Source organism: Numida meleagris, unplaced genomic scaffold (genome assembly GCF_002078875.1).
Source record: "Numida meleagris isolate 19003 breed g44 Domestic line unplaced genomic scaffold, NumMel1.0 unplaced_Scaffold119, whole genome shotgun sequence".
Lineage (NCBI taxonomy): Eukaryota > Metazoa > Chordata > Aves > Galliformes > Numididae > Numida > Numida meleagris.
In genome coordinates, this window is record NW_018362987.1 from 1,690,447 (window position 1) to 1,716,404 (window position 25,958).

Here is a 25,958-nt window from a genome sequence, read left to right on the forward strand (position 1 = left end):
ACTAACTGCTGTTGCTTTCTCCAGTCATATGTATAGATGCGTTCGGCATATGGCACTATCATAATTGAATTTTTCTTAATAATTGATCTGACCTGTATCATTCTGTTCATTTTAACAGAGCTAATTCAAACAGATTGAGATTAGGACTAAAAGTATGGTCTGGTTAGCAGAGAAACCATAAAGAGCGCGACTTCACAGTAATGATGACACATTGTTTTACCCAGATATGTTTGTACTACTTATATGTAGCACATTGTCAAGGCTGGTGCCTTATCTGCCTTCCAGAAGCTGTGATACATGGGGTGGTGGCAGTCCTGTGCTGAAGAGCACTCTAATTCCCACACTTTGGGACCTTCTCACCTTATCACTCCCTCTAGCAAGGTCGTTGGGTCCAAGACTGCAGCCAATGGCCCTATCTCCGCTGCAGTAACTTTCTAACATGCCCATGCATGTGAGGAATTGGATCTGCTCTGTCCCAGCCCTGAGCAGGGGAAATGCAAAAGTCTCTATCGTTGCAAGCTTAGCTTCATACAGCCACCTATGGAAATAGCAATTAAAAAGAAATTGGAATAGGTGAGCTAGATCCAGCATCACATTTAGAAGCAAAAACCCTCCGACTGTCTCTGAATTGCCCTTTGCTGAAAAGGAGCTTGGCTGTTGGGTTCAGACTCCCGAGTGTAGGAACAGTGGTGGTGGGACTGCAGACAACTAAGAAAATTAGAAATGGCCGTAAAGATTAGGAAGCTGCAAAACAAGCGGCAGCTCTTTCTCTCTCAGTGTTTTCAGCTGCAGCTGAGTATCTGGACCAGACTTTATTTTTGGCAAGAAGGAAAAAATAAATCTCCTTTGATAGTGTGCAAAAAAACAAAAGTAAATGTTGAGACCTGCACGAGGGCAAGGATCTCTGTGGTGTGGCAGCAGTGCTTTTAGAACTGCAATCCACTTGCTTTGATCACTGATTAAAAAAAAACGGACATAAAAGGGATTTATTGTGAAATAATGGATTTGATCCCCAGTAATCCTTTCTTTGGGATTAGACTTGGAATATTATTTTTGTGATCTGTGGAATTAGACCATGCTGGCATGATAGACCAAAGCACATGAGTTTAACTGCAGGATGAGGTCGAGCTGCGAACAGAGCTGAGTGAATTACTTGCGCAGAACAAAGCAGCTGATAAATCTACAGCTCTATATTAAATGATGCAAGATCCACACACAAGCATAAAAACAGAAAAAAAAAACCCTCCTAAACTGAAGGCAGGAAAGACCCCTTCTTCCCAGCTGACATTTCAGGGAAGCATTGTGATCACAGAATCATAGAATCATAGAATCATAGAATCATAAAATCATAGAATCATAGAATCAGAGAATCAGAGAATCACAGAATGGCTTGGGTTGGAAGGGACCTCAAGGATCACCAAATTCCATCCCCCCTGCCACAGGCAGGATTGCCAACTGCATGATCTCTGTGGACTGTTGGCTAGAGCTTCTGGTTTGAGTATTTTCTGCCACAAGAATTACAATTTATAGCTGCTCCCGACAGAATGACTGAGGGACTTAGAATGTTGGTGCAAACTTGGTGCAGGTCTTTGTGTATGGCCACAATGCTTTCCAGCAAGATTTGGTAAGTCCCAGGCTTGCTGCTCAAACAGCATCTTCATGCACAGCTCCTAGGTTTCTGAGCACACCGCTGATTTGGCCTGATGTGTGCTGAGAAGTCCTCCTGAGCAGTTTGTTATATGTATATTAACACAAAATAGGTACAAAATGTGCTATGAGTCCCTGGTATGTAACTTCAAAATCCCAAACCTTTCATTGAAAGCGACTTCAAGGAACATCCTCTGCCAGATTTCGACTTTCCTTACTCTAATTGGGCTGGAGTTGGCTTTTAAACAGAGGGAGAGTTCTTCTGTGTTGTGCTCTGAAACAGCTGATCTTAAAAACAAAACAAAACAAAACACAAAAGCTGTGGGACAGAGAGCAAGTGAAGGAAAGGAAAAATGTTCCCTGCCAGACCCATTCCTGCTTTTGCTGCTGGACTCACTGCCACACTTCTGTTCACAAAGGTCCCTCCTGCAGCAGGACACGGCCCAGGCTCCTGGCTTGCATAGCCATGGGAGCTGCTGGGCACAGTGGCACCCCTAAGCATAACCCAGGTCTGCTTGTAGCAGGCTTGCTATTTCAGTCCTTTGGGGACCCTTTTCTTTTTCCTCAGGGCTTGCTAACCCACAAATCTGGCTGCTCCGCCTTGAGAGCTGCGCGTGCAGGACTGCTGTGCTGGCTTGGGACATTCGTAGAGCACGTGGATTCCCATTAAAACTTGTTCTGCCAGAATAGGTTTCCCTATCAAAAAAACCTACAATATGTCTTGAAACTGGGCAAGGCACACCATGCAAACTTGGGAAGAAGCTAGTGACAACAGTCCATGTTCCAAGTCTCATGTTTCCTTTGTAGGATAAAGATGTGTTATTATTTCCATTTTTTAATTCAGAGGGAGGGAGTTGCTTTTCCTCACAGCAATGTATATCGAAGGGTTACAAGTGGTGCACAAGGAGTTTGGAATAAATCCAGCTTGGCGGTTATTCAGAAGGTTTTCTTGAGTACACTATGTCTGATTATTGCAGCTGACAGCCCTGCACACAACGTACAGCAGACATCACCCCAGCACAGCACCGCTGCATGCCACCTGGCAAAACTGGGGCAAAACTCAGAGACAGCCATCAGAGTTTTCCGCCACAATTTATGATGAATATTCTGGCACCGTGTCCCATTCCCTGAGCCTTTTCCCCTACCTCCTACACATGCCCTTGGATGAAATGCACCCAATTTTTGTGCACAGTGCAAATCTGGGAGAAGTGGCTGACACGCTGATCAGCAGCGTCAGTCCAGGGGGACCTTGAAAAATGTGGAGATTTGTCCAACAGAAACTTCCTGAAGTTCAGCAGTGACATGTGCAATGTCCTGCATAGAGAGCAGGAAATCCTCATGCACAGCTCCGGGCTGAAAGCAGGTGGCTGAGTGACCCTGCTGGAATGTGTGCGGGGTACATTGTGGGTGCTGTGGTTCATTGTGAGCCAATGCATGCTGTCACTACAAAGAACATCCCATCTGGGGCTACTTGGGAGCAGCACAGACCAAAGGAAGCTGTCATCACCTCTGTTCAGATCACGGCTGGATACCTGCAGGTGGGTAGCACCACAGAGGACGTGATGGCACTTGGTAGATCCATGAAGCATTCTGCCGCAAGATGCCAAAGGCGCTAACAGTTTCCATGGTCTCAAAGAGAAATGGAATGAAACCATGAAAGACAGATCTGCTGGGAATACATCCCTGGAAAAATACATGCATGCAAAATTATACTGATATGCCCTCTAATTCGATGATAGATTTGAGCTGCAAATTGACTGTTAGAGCTTTCTGGGGTGGTAGATCTACAGGTTTGTTCTTCCATAATAAGTGTCTGTTGGTAGCTTCTGCTAAAGGCATGATAAGGATACAGGTTTGATCTGCAGCAATTTCCTTGCTCTTCAGCATCTTCCTGGGAAGCTCTACTTCAGTGAGGAGGCATGAGATGGATGGAAACATGCAGACTTGCAGAAAACTCAATTGGAAGTGAAGGCTTTGGATAGTTCACAGGAAAAATGAGATAGAGCTGCCCTGTGCCCTGAGTTCACACTCAGCAGGGATGTGAAAATAGCTGCTTTGAAAATCTCTCCCCTTGGATTCTCCCAAGGACTCTAACTTGGTGGCTATGGCTGTGTCACACTTCTGTCTGTTTGTGTCCTTGAGCTGGCTTTGTTGCTTATTCTCTCATGGCCCTCTGTTAAATTTACGGCCTCTGTCCTCTTCCCACAAAGGTACATGTATGCAAGATGCCCCAGCAGCCTTCCTGGAGTACCAACATCCATCTGGGAAATCCATTTCCCTTTGGGTGCCAGATTCAGGCTACTTCTCAGCCCCCCATATATTGTGTTTCTTTTCTGCACTCTGTCCCACTTCAACAGGAAGAGCAGAGATGTTCAACCAGCTTTCTTGGCTAGGACAAGTGGTTTGTTATAGTCCTGCAAGCCGGTATGGGAAGTGAAGCTCCGAGACAACAGCCCCGTGAGAAGGCAAAGCAAGGGAACCTTATTTGGAGGGATCATGTTCCCTACAGAACCACATAGCTCTCTTGCAGGTGAGCTCATCTTGCTTTCATAGTCATTTCAGATGTTCTGGGAGCAGTTGGGCAAGACATGGTCATGGTGATGCTGAACACAATACATCTACTGGAGGGGTTGATCTACACATAGAGATGATTCTTCTTTTTCCCAAAATGGACCCATTGTTCTACAAAATTTGCTTCCTAAACTTAGCATGAGACCACCAATGCCCCTTAAATTAGTATGCTTGGAGGAAAGTTTCTAGGAGAGGTCCCAGATTGGCTGCAATCAGCAAGAGAAGCACGTATTAATTTTACTGGGAAGTCTCTGTTACAGTAGTCTTGCTGTGCAGATCTTTCAGCTGTATGAATACAAGAATTCACTTTGGAGATGTGAGCTCTAACTCTGCAAGATGATCTTGTGACCAGAGGTGAAAGAACAAGGAGCAGGGGATTCTGTCTGCAGGACGTGGATGGAGGTCACAGAGGAGGAGCACCAGTTGCTTCCATGCCCATCAATCCTTTTTTTTAGTGGTGAGTGATAGTTCTCAGAGATAACAGCTCATTTATTTAGTGAATTCTTGTTTTTGAAAAAAGCAAAGGAATGGAAGAAAGAAGCAAATCACAAATACTTCCTTTCAAATGTCTGTGTTATCAAATATTTGGAAGTTTGGAGTCTGATAGCCAACACAGTATTGATTCTTGAGAATCTTGATGGTGTTGATGAGTTGGTGGCTTACCTCCATTAGGGATTTGTGCCAAATGTAAACTACATCTGTAGTAATAGTTCTGCAGCTCATGGTTTGAGATGCCTGGAATAAAGACCACACAACATCTGTTTTTTCCCAAGGAAGTGACTCTTTATAGTGAATGAAAACACACCTTTGCCTTGAATTCAAGCCGTATTAGTAGAGGACTTGACTGCTGGGGAAGATCATATGGGCTGTGAATTTTGGTGGTGAACTTCTTCCAGCTTCCCAACTTGGCATCTCACTTTTCTGGGACAGCCCATCATAAACCTATTTTCCCAGGGATTTCCACACCATCATGACCTTTGTATGAAGCCAAAGAACACCATAATTAGGGAATGTGATGTTTGCAAATCAAGGCATGTTTTTTTGAGCATGTTTTCTGAATACCTGTGCATGTCATTTTTGAGTGGCTGGGAAGAAGGTAGCCTAGGTCAAGAGACAAAATATATGTCCCTATGCTACGGCCCCTTAGCCCACCGGTGTGCACAGTTCTTCCCTGTGTGTAGAATCTAGAGAGGAAGCTCTCTTTTGTAGTTCATACAGAATATCCAACCGCTGACAGCATGCACAGATGGAATTCTCCATGTTCCCTTTAGGAGCCAGGTTTCTCATTGCAAGCACACCTGAGAATGAGCATATGGAATACCTGAGAAAGATGGGGAAGACTCTAGGTATGTATGATGCAGATATAAAAGACCGTAGAAACTATGGAAAATCAGAATCTTGAAAAACACTCCATTGCTGAGAAAAGCTCAGCTAAGAGATCTCTGTGTCAATGATACTGTTTTCCTGAAACCTAAGGGCATTTCTCCTGCTTTGTTTTAAAGCACTATGCTGTAAAATAAAAATTAAAATGCAATTTATCTTAGCTTGTCAGTGTATACAGCAAGGTTTGAGCAAGGGAATTGCATTTCAGGCCTGTAGTATTAGAGGCAACAAAGTCTAGAAATCCAGATCATGTATCCTGCCATTGCACCTGCTGCTAATACCTACAATAGCAGAGAGAATTAAGTAAATTCCTTTCTGCCACCTCCTTTTCTGCTCCACAGGGTCAATGTGGGACTCATCTAATGCAAAGATACTCGTTTCATTGTGCTACCTCTTCCTAAATCCAGGCAGCAAAAGGAATCCATGAGGAGCTGCCAAAGACACGTGCTTTTCACTGCCTGGTTTTTCTTGGAAACAAAGGAGAATTTCCCATTACGTCAGTGGAGCTGGTGGTCCCCAGTTGTTATTTGCATGGTTTTCACCTCATGTGCTGGGTTGCTTCTGGTTATAGTCATGCAAATCTCTCTGTGAAATTTCAGCAACACCTTGTGCACCAGCTGTGATCAGCGCTCAGGGTGACATCTCAGTTGTGCTTTGCTGTTTGCCAGCGATGCTCAGTGTGGTTAGCTGCACAGAAGCTCAGTGTTCTCTCTAATTCACTGTTTATCAGAGTAAGATTTCAAGTACTTCCAGATAATTGTGGTTTCTGTCAGTCTAGGTGGTGTTTCAGCCAAATGTGTTGCAGAGAAAGACACTGTATTTTGAAACTTTCTCACTTGTCTTCTGATTTGTGGTTCTCAGAAACCCCTTTTGATCACTTCCCTTGCCGTGCCTAACAGATGACGCGCTAGCTGCTGTGCTTCGTGAGTTGCAATTGATTGCTGCTTGACTTGAAGTCCCTGTTTCTACCCTGATTTTTTCTCTTTGTTGTCCCCATAGCCTGCTTAAGCATATACTTATAGATGCTTCACTTAACTCCGACTGTCTTCTGACAGCTTGCCATTCTTTGTGGCTCCCTGGTGTTCATCTGTTTTTCTTCTCAAGTCTTAAGCTGGTTTTGAAAGAGTCATATACACATACCTGGCTGAACTGCAGCCATATTCCTAACCTCTTTGCTGCCCAAGCAGTTAAAAATAAACTCAGCACACCCCAAACATCCAAGAAAGTTGACTACAATTTCTTCTAAGGCCTGTTGTAGCTTAGGATTTCTTGGTGTCAAAGGATGCCTTCAAGACAGAGACTCTGGTATGATTCCTTGGGGCTGTGTTTTTGTTTCCATGCCATGCTCAGTATGTTTGTCGTTCACAACTTTTTCCCTTCTTGTAAAGAAAACAGGAGGTGCTGAACTGTGCTTCAACCAAGTGCTCATTTGACTTCTTTTATTCTAGAAGCAAGGTACACTGTGTTATCAGTTCAGGCAGTTGCTTTTTTTTGACTACAGATTTAGTCCCTGAGAGTTCCCTGGTGAATACGTACTTTATATGGGAGCCTGAGTCAATGTTCAAGAGAGAAGCAGACTCTGGGGTGTCTTTGACCTCAATTCTACCTTCACTTGTTCTGCTTTTAGGGCTTCTCCCACACTAGACAACTGTTTCATGGACCAAACGCAGTGACTACTGCTTGCTCAGAGAAGGAGGAGCAGAAAAATCTTGACGTTGCTCAAGGTAAAAAAACACTTCAGCAACATTATTAGACCTTTATTGTTTTCAGTATCAAAGCTCTGCTTCCCTTTCACTAGATCTAGGACATATAACATACTATGAGCTGTATGCTTTCCATAAATATTCTTTCCATTCTTCCATTTATTTATTTATTTTCAAGATTGTAAGTCAAAGTGCTGAATTTCTTAGAGAGATTGGAAAGAAGAGAGTGCCTAATTTCTATGGGTAAACAGAATGCTAGCATCTGGACAGAGTTATAGCAAGCAAAAAATTTATGCAGTGTTTATGGATATGAAGAATCTCAGTTTCTTGACCATAAGAGGCATTCATAGCTTCAATAAGAGAGAAAAAAGGCTCATCTTTTTATTAAAAGTGACTTTGATAGAAGAATAAAAACAGACCATCAGCTAGAAATATGTTGTCAACATCAACATCTGTTGTGCTGGCTGTTTTACTCATGCTGAACTTCCTTGGCTGTCTGCTGTACGGGTGAATGGCCTTGTTTTGTCTACAGGACCATCCTGTGCCCTTTCCTGTTAGAACTGTTTCATTTTGGGATGTCCTTTGAATGTTTTTTTTCACACTGCTTATATGAGCTGGTAAAATGTTGAATGTTATCCTGTTTTCAGCTTCCGCCTGCTGACTTGAGGGTGTGTTCTTAATGATAGTGTAAATCCTCAAACATCCATAGCAGATGATGGAAATAACTTCTTCATTCTCGCCAATCATTAGCATGCCAATCATTAGTGTGAGAACACATACAACAATCTCAAGCTTAGTTTCCATTACTCACTGTTTTAGTTTTACATAGTCAATTTTCTTGCCTAAATGGAGCAGTATTCTGATAGACATGATTTCTTTCCGTGACCTGCTGTCCTCGGAAGCAAGGTCACAGTGTGCTGATCTAGCAAGCCCTGATTTTTCTTCTAACCCATCTCAATCATACAAGATAGTTCTCAAAGATACCTATGTCATGACCTAAATGTTGATGATCTGTTTGATTAAAGAAACAGTTTCCACATAGAGAAACAGGCAGCTACCAGGGAGTTTTCAGCCCCGTTAGAGCAGGAACCAAATAAACCACAAAATGCAAAGCCCTGCAGGCAATCTGAGGTGTGATGCAGAGCCTTCAGGCAGTGAATGCGAGAATGTAATGGCAGAACAAAGACATGATAGAAGGAAAAATATTCATTTCTAAATGAGTACCTTTCCTGGGGCTGCCCTGGAAGGAACATCTACCTGCCAAGTGGATTCTTGACATTAAAACAAACATTAAAATACGTTTATTTGCATGGAGGTAGAGACTGAAGTCCCACTGTTGGTATTTAAATATTGTGGATCCAATTCTGTTTTCATGCTACAAAGAAAATCTTATCGAAATAACAGAAAACAGATGTGTGTTGGAGGCAGAAGCACTGCTCTGGTGACTTCTGGTGTGGCTGCACGTTGGAGAAGATCACCTCAAAGCTTCCCTTGGTGCATTTCTCTTTGGTGTTCTAAGGCCAGTGTCTGCAGGACTCGCTGTGGAGTCCCACCACAGGCCATTCTTTTACTGCAGAAAGCCCTCTCTGCTGCTTGGTGGGACACCAAATGCTGGGAGTGAATGTATTATTGCCTACATGGTTTTCCATCTGGTTTTGTTGCCTGTCTTTGGAGAGAGTTTTGCCTGCATTCCTGAGGGTTGCCACTGTTGCCATTTCTCATGGGTGATGGACTTCTCAAGGAGATGTAGATATCTGATCACTGCAAAAGGAACATCCTCTATGTCTGTTTGGGTCCAGGGTGGAAAAGAATTCCTCTGTTCTTCAACACACTTCCCTTTCTTTTTAAAAACATGATTAATTTATAGAATAGAAGACAAGAGAATTAACAAGTGGTGCAGATATAAGAACCTTGCATTCCTATTGATTCTTTAAACCTTCTGACATCTTGGAAACATCTTCCTTTTTAATTGCAACTTATAAGCTAAATCCTTTGTTCTTTGATAAAGTCACAGAATTGGATCTTGCTCTTTGGACCCAGCTTACAGAATCTAAGTTCCTGCAGGCAGCAGAAGATTTGGGCCAGGTCTATCCTAGAGCTTCAAACATCCAGTAGCAAATAGAAAGGATACACTTTGTTTTTCATTTTTAAACATCAATTAAAAAAACTTTTAAAATTAGAAAATATGTTCCTCTATTTGTGCTCTAAGTTAATTATGCTGAGCATTCGTCCCTGCATGAAGCTTTTAAACCTTGAGCTGGGCTATGGGCATGCTTGGATTGTGTTGATATGCTATGTACAAGGTGAGCAGGTGGGCAGAGCATTGTCCATATTCCACTGAAGACCTGATAGGAAGATATACAGAACAGTAAACTCTCATCTCACAACTCATTCCACATCTACAGCAAGGTAGGAATTCCTGGACAGAAAAAAACAGCTTCTGTAATATTTGAATATTCTCTTACTATTATATTCTATTATTCTATTATTTTATATGTATGTAACTTAACATATTTATTTAGGACAATGTTTTAGACCATGTTCTCTTTTCTCTGAATCATTCTATAAAGGAATTTGTGCTCATCATTGACTTTAAAATCACCTATAAACAACATAAGCACCAGAACATGTGATAGTATAAAAAAAAAATTCATTGAAGTGTCCTGAAGTCCAATCTGTAGCTTGCAGAAGAGTCAGGTCCTGCTGCAGCCCTCTTTCCAGTTGTCTTCCAGTGCATCCCAATGTTCAAATTCCCAGGGAAGCCAGCAGCTCCCATATGGATGCTCCCACTGCGGCAGGAGTGTGCAAGAATTGCGTCCATGAAGTGCATCAGCAAGCATGAGGTTTCCAAATTGCCCAATTAAACCTGTGCATAGCTTCATCCCACCCAGCAGCCCCACAGAAAGGATCTGCACTGGCACTGGCAGGAGGAGGTGACAGCGAGGAATGTTTAGCCCCTTCTTTCCATGTGCCAAAATGTTAATGCAGTCCATATGTTCCTACACAAAACAAAACAAAACAAAACAAAACAAAACAAAACAAAACAAAACAAAACAAAACAAAACAAAACACAGTATCTTATGCAAACTAGCTGTCCCTCAATTGGCCTTGGCACTTCCACATTGTTTTACATTTTTAAGTGAGGTGTACGGTTAATTAAGAAATTCCTGTAACAGCCCTTAGAAGTGCACTCAGCCCAGCTGAATCCTTTCCACCAGCTGTACAAGCACCTGTGGCGGGACAGTGGGGTTAGGGGCAGGACTTCGCAGATAGGAAAGGAGGACACCACAAAATGGATGGAGCCCTGCATGGGGAACCAGGTTTGCTGGGCTGGCAGTCAGGGGTGGAATCCCTACTGGAACTGCTGGGGGCCTCAACCAGCCCTGGGATCGCAGAGATGTTGAGCATGGCTGAATCTGGATAAGCTTTCTCATGCTGCATTTGTTTTTTCTTGGGGTTTCAGAAAGTCTCTTTGTAAAAATGTCTTCTGTTAATCATGAAGTGGTGGCTAATAAATGAAAAAGTGTTAGGATTTCAGCTTCCATTTGCTGAAGTTCACTGTATTCCCAGGCATGCTTCCAGAAAAGCACAATAATGGAGTGGTTAAACCCATGTACTCTACTACAAAATGTATTGCTGTCCAGTACTAAATATTAGGAAGTACTCAATATAAAACACTGCCTGCCCTCCCTGGATTAGTACTGCCTCCATTATTTTGGTCCTAACAGGTTTATAGCCATCTGAGGAATGGAAACCAAACTATCCCTGATGTCAAACAGAAGAAATCCTACACAATTAAGGATATTCACCTTTTCATATTTGCATTTTATTCACCCATTTCATATTCAATTTCATATTCATATTCATATTTGCATTTTAGCTCATAATCTAGGACAAAATTCCAGCTTACTGCTTCTACGGAAAGGCAACCCAATTTTTTTCCTTGCCAGTGCAGACTTTGGGAGCTCCGTGCTCATTCCTTAGGACTTTAAAGCAATGTTAGAAAGACTGCTGGAAGTGTTCTGGTTCTCCTTACCGCTCCTAGGTTTCCAACTGCTATTGTGGTTGAATAATTCTTAGCAATGCTCATACAAACAGGTACAGCCCTCTTTATCCCCCCATCCTTCCCTGCCGAGGCCAAGCTTGGTGGCTGCTACCCACCTCTCCTAGGAGTGCCCAGCACCTCCCCATCCCTTGTGGTGGGTGCAGCACCTCAGGATCACCTCACTGTCACACCAGAGCCCAAAATGCACAGTGCTGACTGCTTTCATGCTTCCAGGGAAAACCCAGGAGTCACTGATAGGTCCCCCCGACAACCAGCTTCATAAAGTCCCTGAAGAGCAAAGTCTCAGAAGCAGTAAGAGCACCCAGCTGAAATTTCCCTATGTGCTTTTCTTGTTCTTATGCCCTTCCCCATGTTTTTGGCCACAACTCAAGAGAGTGTTCTGGGTTTAGTGGATTTGAGCCAATATAGCCATTTTCATGTTCTTCTGATGCAGGAAATCTAAGAGACATTCCCCTGTGAAGATGGATAAAATGATCAAGGCATTGTGCATGAGTGATTTCTGCTTTACATCCTGATTCAAGCTAAATATTTTGTGATGAAGCCCAGAGTTCAGAGACTGAAGGATGGAAAAAAAACTTGTGTGGAAGTATGAAAAAGCATTCTGTTTCAGAAAACTCGTGTTATTAAGTTTCTTTGTGAAAAGAAGACTACAGGGTCTCTCACACCCCATAATTCACGAACTGAGCCAGTAAGCAACATTGTCAAGATAAAAGCCTCTTGCAGCAAACTGCTGAATAAGCAAAGAAATGCATACAATTTTGCAATGTATTTGCAATGTATATAGGAGCAGAAGAGGGTCTCAGTCTCCTGGGTGATTCACTTGCTGCAATTTGGCTCCACTTCAGGGGTGAGGGTTTCAAAATTACTCACAGTCCCACGCTAATGAATCGGAAGTCGGGTAACGCTACTGAAGTATGTTGCAGCTTTGCCCCCTTTGAACCCACAGCAGTTCTGAGCAGATGACTTAAAAATGAGACCTTACCCCTCTTTAATTTTTTTTTACAAACATGATTCAAGTTTCATTGCAGTTTTGCACCGGTCCTTATTTTAGACTATTTTGCTCATGGCAGACACTAATGACAACTCAATTAAACATTATTGGCTCTTCACTGTGAGGAGATGAGTGGACTTTAAGTACTGATCTTACACTCAGGAGAACCTCACTGGTGAGGTACAGAATCAGCGGGGGAAGATAGTAAAACACCCTAAGTTCAACTCTGTCCTCTAATCTCATGGAAATGTGTTCAGTTCATCTTTTAGTTCATCTTTTCCTTGCATACCTAGATAGCAAAGACACATAGAGCCAGCCATTCCAAGTGGTGCTCATTTAGTGTGATGCTCTATGGGAAGTTGTTGTGACAGAAATGCAGGCATGTCTTGCAGGCTTTCCTCCAACTGACTTGTGCTTCACCATTAACGAAGCGAACACAAGAGGCTTTAGGATGGGTTGAAAAAGTCTGCTGTGTGTTTTCCAATGTGGAGAGGCTTGGCTTATTTTTCTCCAGTTTCCAACTGCATGAACTCCTTTGTTTTTTCCATGGAGCTTCCTTGGCCAAACAAATATTTTTATTAGTACTCCTCAGCAAAAATATCAACAGATACTAAATTATATCCACAGATTCCATTCTGATTATTTGACCTTTAGTTTCTATTGACAATAGCAAAGTAAACAATTTCTGTAGTGACTCAATGCTGGTTTCAGCCAGGAATAAACAAAAACACAAGATGCACACCGTGAACTATATGCTATTAAATCATAGACCTAAAGCCATCTAAGCAAAAGTGTCGATGCCAAAGGAGTGACAATTCTCCATGGCAAAATGCTGCTCTTTCCTCATCTTGCAGCCAGGGGTGGGTTCGATTAGCATGGATCTGCCAAGTTGCTATATATTTGAAACACTGTGAAAAGGAACTGAACTTGAGAAAGGCATCTTCCCTCCTGAGCATCCTTCAGGTCAGATTTACAGACAAGCCCTTGAGCAGCAGCTGCTCTTAGGAGGTGTGAATGGGAAGTGAAGCTTCTGGGAAGCCTGTGGTGGTTCTTTGTGCACATTTACCTGTCTGAGTATCTACATACAAAATCTTAAAAACAAAGCCACCAAATCCAAGGTCTGAATTCTGAAAAGACTTACAGGTCTGCAACTCTTCAGAACTTACCTAAACTGCACATGTATGTAAGTTTGCAAGATAATAGCCCAAATTACTGGTGTCTGCTGCACATAGGCACCACTATATCTGCAAGACAAAATGCCTCTGCAAAGCCACCTTTCAGTTTACAAGACAAATCTTCCAGGCTCTAAGTCTCAGAAACAGGCTGTGGTTTCACAGACCGATGAGGAGTGGTGATCATGAAAGCCAGGGTTAAGGGTCAGGGCTGAACAAAGGAAACCTGGTGGCGACTAGTTTTCAGACAGCCTTTGACAGACTAGATGTTGAATGTTAATGGCAGTTGGGACCTAAAACAGGGTAACATAAGGCATGAAGATCTTTGTTACATTTTCAATGAAGTAGCTGGCAATTTATTTGAATGTTTTGATTCCATTGTTTTGAATGCTTTTCTCAAGAATCTAATGCAGTTGCTAATCATATTTATCTCTGCTTTGGGCAACAGGTTGGATTAGAGATCTCCAGAGGCCATCTAGCATCAAATGTTCAGAAACTGATGATTATTTGGGAAAACCCTGGCACCATGCCTGTGTTTTGTCTACTGTACTGAGCTGGCCCATAGAGGACTCCAGACCCAGTACCTGCTTTCCAGTACCATGTGCAGTCATATAGCAGAATTTACTGAACTACAGGCTCCAGCTTTTTCCTCCTTTTAAACCTGTTCTGTAAAGTTCTGTATGCCTGCTGGAAATGTTATGGAAGGGAGCTGTCTCTGGATGTCGCTCTAAAAAAACATGGCTCTAAATTCAGCATCTTCAGTAGATAAAGGCAAAGTACTTGTTATAATACCAAGGTAGCACCTATCCCTGAGTTGGCTGGCTTTGGCAGTCCACTATTGTGATTTCATACAGCACAGTCCAGTTTACAGTTTGAGTCTATGCCATGGGACTTGTTTAATTTTCTGATGTCCCAAGACAGCAATGTTTGCAATACTTCTCAGTTTTGCTACAATAAACAGATACTTCTAACACTGCAATGAGAAAAAAGTCTTGTGGTAGGTGAGGACTGGAAGCTCATCTGCCAGCACCACCATAGAGACCCAGTCTGCAGGAGCCTTCATTCTCTAGACTGGCTGGTCCTAGAAGGACCAGACTGTTAGCAGACTGAAGCGAGAGAAACAAGAAGCAAGCTGAGTCCTTCCTCTGGCCTCACAGTGATCTCTCTAAACACTGTGTCCAAAGCCACATTGCTCAGATCTCCTGGCAGGAAGATTTCAGTGCAGGATAGTACAAGCTCCTCCTGATGGTCAACTCCTCTCTGAAAAAAAAAAAAAAAACCACTTTTTTTTTGGTTGGATCAAAATGGCTTATTTCCAGTTATGGCATCAGAAACACAGTCCAAAAAATGACCCAACAAAAATCACATCCATAGGCAATTCACAGGATGAGGTGTAAGCCACATGTCAGAGCCTGGATGCACTGCTCTGATTTTCTACATTTGCACCAAGCAAAGGTAGTCTGAGTACATTTTCTTCCAACTAACTCGCAATTCACCATCAGCAAAATGGGAACAAGAGGCTTTAGAATGGTTTGGTTTCAGGATATTCTTTAGTGCCACTCAGAAATTTTTCAGTGGAAACCAACCTCTAAACATTCACACATGGATTTGCTGGCATTTCCCAAAGCCTTTAGTAGGATGTTGAGGGATCCATTGGTTTGAATGTGCTGATAAATAAATACCTCCTGAGCACCTCCACCCTCCTGCAAACCAGCTGACAGAGAGACCAGGCATTTTCCTCAAACCCATGGAATGGTTATTTGAAGGAAAAATGAGGGAAAAGGGTGGTTATGGCTCTGTAAAGGGATAGATGAGGAAAGCTAAGGTTTGTTGTGATGCATACCTTTTGGCATCTCCAAGGGGGAGAGCTGCCTAAACCAAGTGGAGCAGCCCTTTTCATGAGTCAAGACCAGAGAGGGCAAAACTCAGTGAATCTGAGGCTTGCCTTGTATTTCAAAAAATGGCTAGAATTGGTTTTAATTGGCTTTAGCCTGTCTGGATAGCATTACTTTTCTCATCAAGCTCTCTTCCTCTTTGCAGTGGGAACTTTTCTGCTCCTGCTCCCAGCTAACCTGTCTTCGGACTCTCCTTAAAACACAGCTTTATGACTGTATGCAGTGCAGAGAAGTGAAATCCTAAGTCCCACTGCTTTATAACTAGAGAGAATAATACTAATAATTCACAACTCGTCCAAAGAAACCTCAAATACTGAAGAACCCACAACTACAGTGAATAACTTTGAAGACTGTGCAAAAAGCTCAATTTTATTATTATAATGACTGCTATTATCAAAGAATAACATGCATGTCTCAGTTTGAGACAGCTATCTGAATCAGAGAATGCAAACTCAGCAGGCAACTCAATGCCTAATATAATCGGAGTGTTACAGTAGCTGTCTGTGCTGTGCTGTGGTAGTTGCAAACTGGCTGGCTCTCCTGTTCCCCACAGGCTGGGGCAGCTGTAAACATGCCTGTAATAAAGAGACAATTGTAATATCCTATTCATTTCCCATTAAGAAGCAGCCCAGTCCCGGCTTATGTGGCCAGATGGGCCAGCAGGACTTATCCAGGTTCCTACTGCGACCAGGCTGCTGCTCACCCTGGGCCTGGAGGTACGCTGGGGTAAAGGCCTCTTCTTCAGCCCCACTCTCAGAAAGACCAGCGCCAGGGCTCCAAGCTGCTCTGGTGGTATAACCCAGCAGGTGGCTCAGCACCACAGTCCTTCACTCACTCCCACCTCTTCCCAGTGAGACTGGGGAGAGAATTGAGGGGAAGGGTGGGTGGAAAGTAGAATCTGTGCATTGGGATAAAGCTGTTTACTAAGAGAGAGAAAAGGAAAATAGTTATGAGTATATATGTATGTGTATATATATATATTAATATGAATGTATATCACAAGTGATGCACAAGCAATTGCTCACCATTCTTTGATTAATGCCCAGTTAGCTCTCAAGCAGCAGGAAAGAGTGAAATTAACTCCCATCACCTTCTCTACATGATGTCATGTGGTATTCAATATCCCTTTGGTCAGCTTAAGTCAGCTGCCCTCATTCTGTTCCCTCCCAGCTTCCTGGGCCCATCTCTGAGAATGGCCTTGGCTCCGTATATCACTGCAGCTACAAACACCAGTGTGTTATCAACATTGTTTTCTTCCTAGAACCAAAACATAGCATCATACCAGACACTCTGAAGAAAACAATTCCATCCCAGCTGAAACTAAGACAACACCCACTCCTTATTCCATACAATTTATATCATGCTCAGGATGTGTAGAAATTGTGGTACTTAACTAATTACCATCACCTATCTTCCTTTATATACATATATATATACACACATGTATATATACACATACATACACATATATATACACACACATTATTTCCATAGTCTGTGGGCTAGCCACACAAATTGTCCATGGTGTTCATTTAGTTCATAACTCTGAGCTCCATCTGTCATAACAGTCCTTCAGTGCATGAGGGATGATTCCCACCATATGCACTCAGGTCCCTGAGCAAAAGCAGTCCCATGAAGGACTACTTAAGGTAGTATGGTTAGGTTGCAGTTGGACTTAATGATCTTGAAGGTCTTTTCCAACATGAGCAATTCTATGATTCTATGATTTCATGAACAGGATTGCCTTTGCCTGAGGCAGGAAGAACCCAGACTGTCTTGCCTAGCACGTGCTTTGCGTGCACCACCAGCACTTTCTCCCCTTCTATTGTATGTAGGAGGTTTGATTGGGCAGGACCAACACTTGGCAGATCCCCAAGTGCTGACTAGCCAGGTGGCTTTTGCTAAACGTGTGTCCCAACGTTTGAATGTCCCAGCACCCATTGCTCTCAGTGTAGTCTTTAACAGTCCATTGTATCATTCAGTGTTCCAGAGGCTGGAGCATGATAGGGCATGTGATATACCCACTGAATGCCATGCTCTTTGGCCCAGGAGGTTATGAGAGTGTTTTGGAAATGAGTCCCACTGTCTGACTCAGTTCTTTCTGGGGTGCAGTGTTACCGCAAGACTTACTTTTCAAAACCCAGGATAGCATTTCAGGTGGTGGCACAGGATATGCTTCCAGGCATCCAGTGGTTTCTTCCACCATTGTAAGCACATGGCGTTTGCCATGGTTTGTTTGTGGGAGTGTGATATAATCCACCTGCCAGGCCTCCCTGTATTTGTATTTCAGCTCTCTTCCTCCATACCAAAGAGGTTTTATCCACTTGGCTTGCTTAATTACAGTGCTTGTTTCATATTCATAGATAACTTGTGCAGCCGCGTCCATGGTCAAGTCCACCCCACAATCCCAATCCCATCTATATGCTACATCTCTTCCCTTGTGGCCTGATATGTCACAGGCCCACTGAGCTAGAAATAATTCACCCTTATGTTGTCAGTCCAGATCTACCTGAGCCACCTCAATCCTAGCAGCCCGATCCACCTGCTGGTTGTTTTGATGTTCTTCAGTGGCATGACTCTTGGGTACATGAGCATCTACGTGACATACCTTTACTACCACATTCTCTACCTGGGCAGCAATATGTTTCCACAATGCAGCAGCCCAGATGGGTTTGCCTCTGTGCTACAAGTTTTTCTGCTTCTAGTGCTGTAACCACCCCACAGGGCATTTGCCACCATCCAGGAGTCAGTGTAGAGGTAGAGCAGTGGCCACTTCTCTCATTCAGCAATGTCTAAAGCCAGCTGGCTGGCCTTCACTTCTGCAAATTGGATCAATTCACCCTTTCCTTCAGTAGCTTCTGCAGCTCGCCATGTAGTACATCATACATCTGCCTTCCACCTCCATTTCTTTCCCATGATGCAACAGGACCCATCAGTGAGTCTCCCCTGGGGCTTTCTGCCAGAGGCTCCAGGTGGGGTCATTCTCCCCAGCTGCAACGTAGAGCACATTTTTACGTCTTGTCCTGTCTGTACTGGCCCAAGGGCTACTGCACAAACTGTCTCCTTTATAATTTTTTTAAAAGGCTGTTCTTGCTCAGGGCCCCACGTGGAGTCATTCTTCTTCTGGGTCAGTTGATAAAGAGGGCTTACAATCAGACTGTAATCCAGAATATGCATTCTCCAGAAACCCACAACACCTAAGAAAGCTTGTATTTCCTTTTTGGTAGTTGATGGGGACACAGCAGTTTTTCCTGTTGATCACATGCACAGGAATCTGACAATGTCCATCTTGCCATTTTATCCCTAAGAACTGGATCTCCTGTGCAGGTCCCTTGACCTTACTTTGCTTTATGGCAAAACTGGCTTTCAAACGGATTTGAATTATTTTCTTCCTTTTGTCAAAAACTTCTTCTACTGTATTGCCCCACATGATGATGTCATCAATGCACTGCAGATGTTCAGGAGCTTCCTCTTGTTCCAGTCCAGTCTGGATCAGCCCATGACAAATGGTGGGGCTGTATACTCACCACTTTGGCAGTCAGTCAATTCCAGGTGTACTGGACACTTCTCCAAGTAAAAGCAGTGACCTGCACTCTTCTGCCAGAGAAACTGAGAAAAACGTATTAGCGATGTCAGTTGCAGCACACCTGTGCTGCATTTGACTCCAGTTCGTACTGGAATTCTAGCAAGTCTGGCGCAGCAGCACTTAGTGGTAGTGTGACTTCATTCAGGCCACAGTAGTCCACTGTCAGTCTCCACCCTCCACTGGACTTTTGCATTGTCCATATGGGACAATGGAAGGGTGAGCGAGTCTTGCTGATTACTCATTGGTTCTCCAGCTGATGAATCAGATGACAAACGGAAATGAGGGAGTCCCAGCTGGTGTGATGTTGCCACCATTGTAGTAGCAATCAGCACCTGCTGTTATTCTACTCTTAGAAACCCCACAACAGAAGGGTCCTCTGAGAGACCAGGCAAGGCGGACAGCTACCTAATGACCTCCATCTCTGAGGCAGCTATACCGAAATCCCGCTGGTACCCTTTTGGGTCCTCGGAGTAGCTCTTCTGAGGTAATCTATACCAAGGATGCACAGAGCCTCTGGGCCAGCTGCAATGGGGTGCTTTGGCACTCATTTCCAGTTAGGCTCACTTCAGCCTCCAATACAGTCAACTCTTGGTATCCCCCGTCACACCAAAAATACAATACTGTTTTGTTCCTTTAGAACTTGATGACATTAGAGTATATTGTGTACCAGTGTCTGCTAGAGCCCCGTATTTCTATGGTTCTGATGTGCCAGGCCATCAAATCCACACAGTCCAGTAAATCCAATTGCGCTTTTCCTCCACCTGGCTGTAGGCAGGTTCCCTCTAGTTCTGGTTATTGTATTCATTACTCATTTCTTGTGTATGAGCAACAGAAGGCTCATTGTCAACTTCAGAGATAAGCTCAGACCATCTTCTCTGTCTGGAGAATGGCCTGCTGGAAACTGGAGCCACCATTTTCCTGGAAGGATCTTCCCTCGCGACTCACGTACCTGTGCCTGTAGGGCCAAGGAGGGTTTTCCATCCCACTTCCTCATATCCTTCTGCATGGTCACACATGTAAAACAGGTCACACAGGATGGTACATGGTGTGGTACCCACTATATCCTTTCTCTCAAGCAGAGGAACACTTTTCTAATAGCTGAGATATTGGTTTGTATAAGAGAGGAACAAGACATACCTTCTTTGAGTTGCTGGACCTCCTGGGACAATTTTTCCACAGCCAAGACACAGGCCTGTAGGGTGGAAGAGAGACTATCTTCATATTATCAAAGTAGGATAGCCAATTCATCCACCATTGGACTTTTGTCATCTTTCTAGTTCATTCCTGCCAGAATGCTGGCATACAATGATGGTACATTCCGTACAACTCTCCACCACATCAGTTGCATACCTATCATCTGTATCTTGGGAGTTGGTATTAACTTCCAAGTTAATTCTGTATATCATCTCTACCACAGCTAGTTCCCTTAAGTACTGGATACTTTTCTCCATGGTGGTCCATTTGTCTGGGCTAAATAACAAGTTTTCCTTGATCTTTCCCTCATGGCTGAGGAGAGTTTCTGCCATAAGGTGAAAGATTGTGTCCCTTTTCCAGTCTCTTTGTCAGTTCCACATCCCCTAGAAAGAGATCCCAACTGCTTGGCTTCACTGCCAGCTAAGTCCAGACTGCTAGCCCCACCCACTATCCTAGCACCAGAGTAACCAGGTGGCAATGTGCTCACCTGGCTGATGGTCATAATTTTTTCACAAGTCTTGCAGCTCAATTCTGTTCCAGCTCAAACTAAGATACTTGTACATTATGGTCTTCCCTGGAGAGAGAGACACCCAAAACGTGCAGGAAGGACTCAGGGTTGGCCTGTGTGCCCTCTGCTGCAGCGATGCTCCCATCAGACCCCTGGGAGCAGGCCTGGCCCCATTGTCTTCAGGCCCACTTATGTGCTGCGTCACCTCTTTGCATCTCACCAGCCCTGATTTTCCCTCGGGTGCAGGAGCAAAGGGTGAGGAGGAGGACAGAAAGCCACAGAGGCATATGGTTGGATTTCTGTTTGGACAGAGTCCAGAAAGGAGCACTAATTATTAGTGAACAGTAAAAGAAACATTTCTGTGTTTCATGATAAGTCCATTTCACCACGTCGGTGAGCTTCAGAGGTTTTTCCATGGAACAGAAAGGCCTGCTTAGTCACTCTGCTTAGACTACAGCAGGTCAGATCCTGAATCCCTTCAGACCCTGACCATCAAAATCAAGCATAACAAGATGGAAAGTGCAACAACAGCACCAGCAACAGCAGAGCAGCAAAATCCCAGGCTGCAGCAAACAAGGATTTACTCAAATGCAACAGCCGTGGGCACAGAAAAAAAGAAAAAAAGTTACTTACCTTCAGAAGGCCTCAAGTAGGAAGGGATCTCCAGAAAGAGATACCTTTGCCTCCACTGCCAACCCTTCAATGAGGTCTGGGAAGGGGTGGATCCTGGCTCCACCCCTTCCGGTCACTCAGGTGCATTGCATGCATCTGAATTCCCCTGTGCTGACCCTGTCTTCCCACCAGGTGCTCTATCACTGTTTCAGGCCATGACTTAGCATTTCCACTACACTCCACCCCTCCCCTGTGTGAACCAATAACTGAACAGGTTGAAGATAAGCCCTTTCCATTACGGTGATCCAGTACACCATGATGCTTTGAACAGTTTGCCTGTTGCAGTGTAGACTGACAAAATATAAGACTATTGATGATTGGTTCATGTTTGATGTCTGTGTTCCTTTGTGGGCCAGTACTCGATGGTTCTCCTAGAGGCACATAGTTGCTCAGACCAGGGAAGGTTCTGCTTGTGTTCTGTCAGTCCCATATAGTGCAACACTGGGTGTCACGCTGATCTTACAGTGACACTGGAGCATCTTAATGTCATGTTGTTCCTCCCAGCAATCCTGTGGACTCAAAGACTCAGGGGGAGCAGCACAGAGGTTTCAGAGGTAACAGAAAGGGTAGGTATGCCCTCCTTGGCAAGATACAGGCCATGTTCCTGTCCTGAGTCAACAGTTCGGCTTGCACTGGGGCATGTCTTGGCCATCTGTACCATACCCTTTGGCTGCATAACTATATCAGGTACCAAAGGGGGGTATGGATTTGCCACAGGGACATGATTAAGGTCCCCTTAGTGATGAAAACTGGAATGTTGACCACTATGTCTGCAAGCCATGTATCTATTACCGGGGGGGGGTACTGATCCCCCAACCTCCAATAATTTCCCCCAAGGTCCAAGTAGGCCATACCACTTTGGTCCTACTTGCATCTTCCAAGGCCATTCTATTCTATGGGTACTGGGTTCCAGATTCTCAGGGGCAGGGAGCAGAAGGTTATTTTCATTAACAATTTGGGGTCTTACCCGATTGTCAGTACCCATAATTTGGATCCTAAGAGGGGAGGCCCATGTTGTCTGTAGCATCTTCAGGGCACTGGGTCTGCTGTCTCTAGGCCTTTCATTCATGTTCTGCAGGGTTTCATAGCCTCTCTTTGTCCACTCCTGCAAGGACTGAGAGTCTGTCTTCAGGGCAGCCTTCAGAATACTGTTATAGCATTCAATAAGGCCTGCCTCCATTGGATTATATGGCAGGTGGAATCGCCACTCAATGTTGTTTTCTTCTGCCCAGTGTTGTACCATTGTGCCAGTGAAATCAGTCCCTTGGTTGTTCTTGATGACTTGAGGTGTCCCATAGGCTGCCATCAACTTGGTGAGTGCCTTGATGGTATATGCCTGGTTCGCTCTTGGCACTGGATAGGCTTGCATTAGCCCATTTGCTGTGTCGATGCAGGCCAGGGCATATCTGGCCCCCTCAGATCGAGGGAGGGGCCCAGTGTAATCAACCTGCCATCACTGGAGGGGACTGTGTCCTCTAGCAAGATGGGCTGTTGTTTCAGGCAATGGTCTTGGTCTTATCTTGGAGCAAGTATTGCAGTCTCGGCATGCCTGGATGATATCAGACAGTTGTACGGGCAGCCCCCATGCTTTAGCAGCTGCCCATATTGTCTTCTGTCAGGCATGCCGCAGCTTCTGATGTAACCAGTGGGCGATGTTGTCGGATGATGAATCCTCAATCCATTGGACTCAAGCCAGCGTGTCAGCTTCATCATTTCCCAGTGACTGTAGAGGTTGGCGACCAGAGACATGGTAGATATGTATGGTTCTGTGTTTAACCACATTCCATGCATCTAACCACGTATCTCTGCCCCAGATTGGTTGGGTGTGAATAGTCCATTCCTGGGTGGCCCACTGTGCAATCCAAAGAGTGAGCACCCAGTACACAGCCCAAATATCTGTGCAGATATTCAGTATACAATAACCGGGTTCCTTGGTTATAACCACTCACATGGCTTGCAGCTATGCCCATTGGCTACTCTGTCCATCCTCTTCTTCAAACCAGATTTTTTTAGTGGAGGGATGGTATGCCACTGCTCTCCACTTGCTGGGGTTGCCCTTGCTGGACCCATCCAAATATTAGGCATCTTCAGGAAGGGGATATTTCCTTTCCTGAATGGGACTCTCCTCCAGTGGAGTGACCATTTTCTCTTCTGGTGCATCACTGTGATACATCACTGGGCCTAGGATCTACTGAAGCTCTTCTGTCAACGGTGATGAAGACAGACTACTCCTCTGGCTGACATAGGCAACCCCTTATGCCACTGTCTTTGTTTGGGCCACTCCTGTCTTAGGAAGGTAGGTCAGATCTTTCACCCATCCCTGAACTGGCAAGGTGGTCTTAACTATGACTTCAGATGTTTGGGTTATTGGCTTTACCTCCTGTAATGCAGAGTAGGCAGCCAATAACTGTTTTTCAGTCATACTGTACCTCTCATGCTCCATGCCAAACCTGAGACCAGCACCCAGCTGGGGTTCAAACAGAATTCTGGCACTGCCATAGGTCCCAGCTGAGCCCGTCCTGAGTTACACGGACATCTAGTTCATCTGGAAGGGTAGGATCAAATATACCCAGCACCTAAGCCTGTTTAACAGCTAGTTTTACTTGCTGGAATGCCTCTTGTTCCCTTCTCCCTCAGTCCCATTTTTGGCCTTTCTTTGTGAGTCAGTATAAAGGCCTCAGCAGCTGCACTAAATAAGGTATAAAGGAATACCAGAATCCCAATATACCCCAAAATTCTTCCAGTTGCCTTGGTGCAGTAGGGATTGGGAATGCCTGAACCTTGTCTACTGTCACACTGGGTAGTACTTTGGTCTTTCCCAACCAAACTACACCCAGGAATTTCACCTACAGGCCTGGTCCTTGCACATTGTGTGTTTATAGCCTACCCTTTCTCTTGTAGATAGGTAGTCAGTGAATCTACTGCCTTTCCTAATGCCTCCAGTGAGTCTGATTTCAGCATGAGATTATGTCATGGTTTTATGATTTTCGGTTATTGGTATTCCACATCATAACATCATGTAGTGAATGTACCTGGTTCTCAGAAGAGAAGGACTACTACATTCCCCAAGGTACTTTTCTCCTCTGTTAGCATTTCCGGCCAGAGGGAAAAGATAAAAACTTGCAGATCACGAGACCTCATCCCTTTTTCCGCCCGTCTCTCGTCCTGGCAGCATCTCGCTCTCCAGCCGTCTTGTCGTCGGTAGTAGAGTAAGGCCTACCTTGATTTTGGGACATTCTCTCTCTCTGTATTGGATTTATCAGTTTAAATTGTAATTATATTGTATTATAGTGTGTTGTTTTGCCCTCCGATATTTTATTTAGTAAATTAATTTGTTTCTCCTCAGATTGTTGCCGCTGTTCTTTGCTCTCAGGGCCATCTCCTTACCCTTTTTTCCTTTTCCCTTTTCCCGGGGCGTGGGCCTGTGGGTCCCCCGTCCCATTCGTCACGGAACCAGGCCAAACACCCATAAACCGCTGACAGATTATCAACGTAGTGGTACAGTTTGATGTTATTGGGATTATTCCAATCTGCTAGGTCACACGCCACTAAGTTATGACAATATGTAGGTGAGTGCATGTACCCTTGCAGCAGGAACTGAAAGGTTCACTGCCTGCCTCCCCACATAAATGCAAACTGATCTTGCAGTTCTTCATGGATGGGAATATTGAAGAACCCATTTGCCAAGTCTAGGACACAGTGGTAGATTTCTAACTCCCTACTCAAAATGTCCATCAAGGAGGCAATTTTGGGTACAGCTGCATGAATGGGCAGCATGACCTTTTTCAATTCTCTGTAATCCACTGTCATTCTCCATGTGCTATCTGACTTTCATACTGGCCATATGGGAGAATTATATGGGTTATGGGCACATCTTACGATTCCTAATTTTTCTAAGTTCCTGCACTATTCTTGAGATTTCCTCCTGCCCCCCCAGCAGTCTATTCTGTTTAGTATTAGTAATCCAGCATGGTTCTGGCAGGCAAATAGGCTCATGTTTCACATGGCCTCTTAATATCACCTGCACTGCCCAGATACTAATACATCTCTCTCAGTCTGAATTCTCCCATGGTCATCTGGAGAGTCAGACCCCATAGTATGTCTGTGTCCAGCATATACTCTGGGACTGGGGCAATAGACACCTTATACTCCCAGAGCGGGAGATGCCCAATTCCCAGCTTCAACCATGTCTGGGTTATGGGGATGGTCTGTCCCCTAAACACACCAGTCATCGCCCTATCTCCATGGAATTTAGTTGGATCACAATAAATCATCGAGCTTCCTGTGCCCATGTCTACTAATGCCATCACTTGCTGTATGTTCTTCCAGGACCAAAAAATATTTAGTTCAACATAGGGCCTCCAGTCCCATCTGGGGGCCCATGGTGCAGGGGGGCTGGCATCCCCTGTCACGCACGTAGTTGTGCAGTCACCAATTCTTTTTCTTCAGGTGGCTCGGACATAGTGGCCTGGGTCACTTGAGGAGGATTTTTCCTTTTGTTAGAAACTATGAAATCTTCCAAGTTCCATGTTCTTGTTGGTACTTGTTCAATAATTCTTACCCCTGCTTT

At 44.3% G+C, this 25,958-nt stretch overlaps 1 protein-coding gene across 9 annotated transcripts in view; it reads right to left on the reverse strand.

The window, feature by feature from the left end:
* Positions 1 to 7,343: 7,343 nt before the first annotated feature.
* Positions 7,344 to 25,958, reverse strand: part of RNLS (renalase, FAD dependent amine oxidase) — a 105,798-nt gene continuing 87,183 nt past the window's right edge. The window contains exons 8-10 of one of the 9 annotated variants that reach the window (XR_002433759.1): positions 20,152 to 20,206; positions 16,132 to 16,351; positions 15,767 to 16,003 (exon numbers count right to left, since the gene is read on the reverse strand). The gene's annotated coding sequence lies outside the window, so the exon portion shown is untranslated. Of the gene's footprint in view, positions 14,794 to 15,766; positions 16,004 to 16,131; positions 20,207 to 25,958 lie in introns of those variants that run through there. The other 8 variants (XR_002433757.1, XR_002433756.1, XR_002433755.1 and 5 more) reach the window with 8 other exon arrangements.